General features: G+C 40.7%; 1 pseudogene; it reads left to right on the top strand.

Moving 5' to 3' along the window:
• Positions 1 to 4,459: 4,459 nt before the first annotated feature.
• LOC112923943 (U6 spliceosomal RNA) lies at positions 4,460 to 4,558 on the top strand (annotated as a pseudogene).
• Positions 4,559 to 4,823: the final 265 nt, after the last annotated feature.

The following is a 4,823-nucleotide window of genomic DNA, read 5'->3' as shown; positions in this document are numbered from 1 at the left end:
AACAGTTCATTCTGTTCTACCCTGCCTCCAACCCTCCTGTTAGGAGGTTTTCATGTTGTTCTTTCTGCTGAACTCTGATTCAGTATAGTTTTGTGACAGCAGAATACAAACCACCTAAATGTCCATCGGAAGGGAATGGTTAGTTAAGTTTTGCAATGGTTGTAAAGCATCAAGCAGGCAGCTCTATCTGGACTCATAAGGAAAAGGTCTCTGAGACCCATCAATCAGAGGAAAAAGTAAGGTGCAGACAGTGCATATAGTACCCTATCATTCACATAGTGAAATAAGAAATAACTCACACACATATGTGGTTGTAAATGCATAGAACTTCTCCAGAAGGATAAATAACAACTAGATCATTGTGGTTTTTGTCTACCAAAGGAACTAGGGGAGGAGGAGAAGGTAGAGGAAGGGGAAAAGGGAGACTTACTTTTCACTGTAAACCCTTTTGTATTGTTTGAATTATTTTATTTTTTTAATTTTATTTTAAATATTTCACTTATTTATTCATAAGAGACACAGAGAGAGAAAGGCAGAGACATAGGGAGAGAGAGAAGCAGACTCCACGGTGAGAACTCGATGTGGAACTTGATCCCGGAACTCCAGGATCATGCCCTGGGCTGAAGGCAGACATTCAACCGCTGAGCCATGCAGGTGTCCCTGTTTGAATTCTTTTAAAGCCAAAACTAAAATTACCTCTTTAGTATATCTTTATTAAACATGTTTATTTATTTATATTTTTTATAGGTTGGAAAGGACAATTATGAACTTCCAAGCATTCCATCTACCCTTCATAATCAATTTTATTTTCATTCTCAAGAAACTTCTTATATTTTAAGCTTAAATTAACTTTTTTTTAAGGTTTAAAAAAACTTATTTATTTGAGGGAGAGAGAGAGAGTGAGAGCACAAGCTCGGGAGAAAGGCAGAGAGAGAAGTAGACTCCCCTCTGAGCAGGGAGCCTGGATGCAGGTCTCAAAACCCAGGACCCTGAGATCATGACCTTGATTGAAGGCAGACACTTAACAACTGAGCCAGCCACCCAGGAGCTCCTTAAACTACCTTTTTATGTAAGTTCCCAAAGTTCACCTCATTGGGTGAAGCTGAATTTTTTCTTAAATGTGAAGCATTGGTTCCTAATTCTAGCATACTAGTAGTGCTTTCTTCATCTTTCAAAAGCTGTTAAAAATTCCCAAATCTAAGATCCTCTTGCACGCCTGGGACATCTCTGAGCCTAGAGCTCTCCATCTTGATTCTTTTCTAATTCGGACAAATTGCTTTCCACCCTGGTTCCTCCGATCTCAAATCCTAACCTGCCAATACTCTTTAAATGAGCCAATGCCCAATAGATAATTAATGAGCTGTGAAGTACCCTCACAGCCAGGTGCCTTCTCTTTATGGGGGAACCTCCCCCAAGCTCCTCACCTTGTACAAAAAAATAAAAAGAATGAGCAAGGTTAAAAGAAAGAAAGAAAGAGTCTTGATAATTACTTATAAGGGCCAACTATAATTATGCAAACCAGGATGAGCAATGGTGAGTTCATTTAGAACGGATGTTAAAAAATATTTCAAATAAGGGAGGAAGAATGGCTGTTATACACTGAAAAGTAAATGTGTAATTTCTGGAATGTGTAAAATTTTGAGTGATTCATAAATAAAACTTAGAAGAGTGTAGGAAGCAGGATATGGGCTAAGTAAAAATATATGTACAGGGGTTGGTAATTTATTGGGAAATACCCATAACACACCACAACCTAACTTAAAGTGGGGGGGGTTAGAAAGGGGAAAAATACAGTGATGGTAGCTGTGTTGGGTTGGCTGAACAACCCTATTTTGAGAAGACTCACCATGCTGAAAGAAAATGTGGAGTTATCTTATTCACATAAGTACTAATTTGTATTACTAATGATTTTAATCACCTAACTAAATAGGTACTAGAGAGTTCAGAAAATAGTTTGTTAGCACATAGAAAAAGAGAGCTCTGAAGTCAGACTCACTCAGATCAATATTCTTACTTATAGCCCAGGAATGTATCCATGTTGATCAATTGTTATACGATAAACAGGCATTATCTGTCTGAATCCACAGGGTAGGGTAATGTAGGGGAAGAGGGAAGAGCTGGTTATCCTCATAGTTTCCTGGTTCCCCCAGTTCACTGTCACACCAACCTCAGCTGTTCAAAAATAAGATTATGTTTTCATCTGTCCCATAACTTTACAATTGTGGGGAAAACTCTAATAGGAAGACATTCTACAGATACACTCTGGTTCTGGGATTAAGGCAATTTTTAGTATAATTTTTAAGCTGGTTTTTAGCATAAGTTTGTTAAGTAATTTCAGTTACCTTCTATTTGATTTTCTCTTTTCTAATTGATGAGGTTAATAATTATTACAAAGAAATAACTCCAGGCTGTGGGATGTTACATATTTTTGACATTCTAAAGCCACGACTAAGCACTGTATATTACTCTATGCGCTCACTCTTTTTCTTTTAATTCAGCACTTTCTGAAGATTGTTTTCTACTAACTTAATGTGCTCTTTAGCAATCAAGATTTTTCAATGATCTATGCAGGTGGTGGTCATTGTAGGTGAAATAGTCATAGTAAATTAACAGGCATTTAAAATGTATCCTGTGTTCAAAACAAAAGCACCAATTCACCTCTAAAAATAACTCCAATATGAATAATAGAGACTTAGGGGGGTGGCAGTTGATTTAACAAACATTTACTTGGTACCTATTGTGTTCTGGACACTGTGCTAACCACTTGGATGGCAACGATGTATAGGATGAAGTCCCTGCTTTGAGATACTCTCAGTCTAGTGGAAGAGATGGAAAAAGTAAATATGAAACTTCAGTATACTAAGAGCTCTAAGAGAGTACATGAATAGAACATTGTGGCAGGACAGAGGAACCTACTGCTGCCTGAGGCAATCAAGTAAGGCTTTCTTCTTTTTTTTAAGATTTATTTATTTGCTTGAGAGAGAGAGCACACACATGAGTAAGAGGAGGGGCTGAGGGAGAGGAAGAGAGAGAATCTCCAGCCGACTCCCTCCCTGCTGAGCCTGGAGCCCCCATACTTGGTTCCATCCCAGGACCCTGAGACACTGACCTGAGCCGAAATCAAGAGTCAGAGGCTTAATCGACTGAGCCAGCCAGGCCCCTGACTAAGGCTTTCTGTTTCATCTTGAAGACATAGGTGGAGTTTGGTGAGCATCTCTGGCATAGTGGAAAAGGTGAATATGGCTTTAGAAGAACTGGTATTCTGGCAGGAGAGACAAAGCAGCAGAAAAATAGCGATAAGATAATGAGACAAGGACTTTAAGTGGAAGCCTGCATAAAATGATCTGGAACAGCAACGGCATAACAATTAGTTTTGTGAACATGGTAGGAGTGGGGTGGAGGCTAGCAAAGGGGTGGAGGTTAGCAAAGTGTAATAGAACAGAGGTGACACTGCAGCTTCACATAAAAGAAGGAATCGAGATTTGCCAAGCAGAAAGAGAAGAGAAGAAACAGGAGCATTCCAGGGAAAAAGAGCACCTTGATCTTAGCTCTGAAAGCACAAATGGGGAACATTTTGGAGTGTGTAAAGGCATATTGGGGAGGGAGACCAAAGGGTAAATAGAATATCAGACTTGGCTATATTCTGAAGGGGATCTTATGCCACACTAAGGAGTTTTGGCTCAAGTATATCCTGGAGGCAAATGGAAATTGAAGAGAGTCCTTAATCCTGGTAGTGACGTGATCAGATCTGATTGTAGAAATATGACTACAGAAAAGCCTACATGTGACCTACCAGGTGTGAGGTGATGAGCTCTGACCTAGACTGGAGCGGTGAAATGAAGAATGAAGAGTCAGGAGAAGGCTTCTCAGGAGGTGAAAGCAAAAGGAAGTAAGGAGGCTAGAGGAGAGGCAGATTCACTCTTTGGCATTTGGGAGAATGATGGCGTTCCCAATGAGCCAGGGAGAAGAGGAGAAGAAATCCATGTGAAGAGTTTGTAGGGTGAATGTCCTGTCAATTCTTTACGGTATGCTGAATTTTGAGGGGCCTCGAGAGGAATTGCTGTGAGTAGTTGGAGATACAGATCTATGGTTGGAGAAGAAATCAGGCCAAAGCATGAGATTGCCTCGGAGTGAGGGGGATGAGGAGGGAAGGAGGAGGAAAGGGTAAGAACAAACCCGAGGGGACCCCAACTTCTAAGGGATGGATGGAGGGATAAAAAAATAATTGAAGAGGCAAAACACTTGGGGACACAAGGGGGACCAGGAGAAGGAAGTAACACAGAGCTCTGAAGAGAAGAGGACTTGCTTGCTGGAGATACTAACCATTAGGGGCAAATGGACAAGAGAGGCATGTAGGACAGTGTCCATTGATTGGTCACTCAATGTTCTTACCCACGCTGGTGAGAGCAGCAGTGGGCGTAGAAATCAGACGACAGTGCATTAAAAAGGGAATGGGACCGTGCTCCCTTTAGGCAGCACGTAGACTAAAATTGGAAAAATACAGAGAAGATCCCTGTGCAAGGAGGACATGAAAATCCACGAAGCGTTCCATATTTTTGTCTTCTGGAGGAGCCACTCCGGCAGGGCAAGCTTCTTGCATGCATTGCTTCAAGACCAGGCCAGTGTGGCTGAGTAGATGGCTCCATGCTGGAAAGCAAGGAGCTAGAGTCCTATCTGAGGAAAATCAAAGTCCATAAAAGCAAAAAAAATCTCCTTTCCTCCTATGCTTGTCATGTAACAAAGGTGTTTATCGTATAAAAAAGAAAAGAGAGAGAGAGAGAGAGAATAAGACCTAATGAATAGACTAAGTCATGTAGTCTTTT

Source organism: Vulpes vulpes, chromosome 7 (assembly GCF_048418805.1).
Source record: "Vulpes vulpes isolate BD-2025 chromosome 7, VulVul3, whole genome shotgun sequence".
NCBI lineage: Eukaryota > Metazoa > Chordata > Mammalia > Carnivora > Canidae > Vulpes > Vulpes vulpes.
The sequence above is the reverse complement of the archived record's forward strand: the minus strand, read 5'-3'. Positions and strand labels throughout refer to the sequence as shown.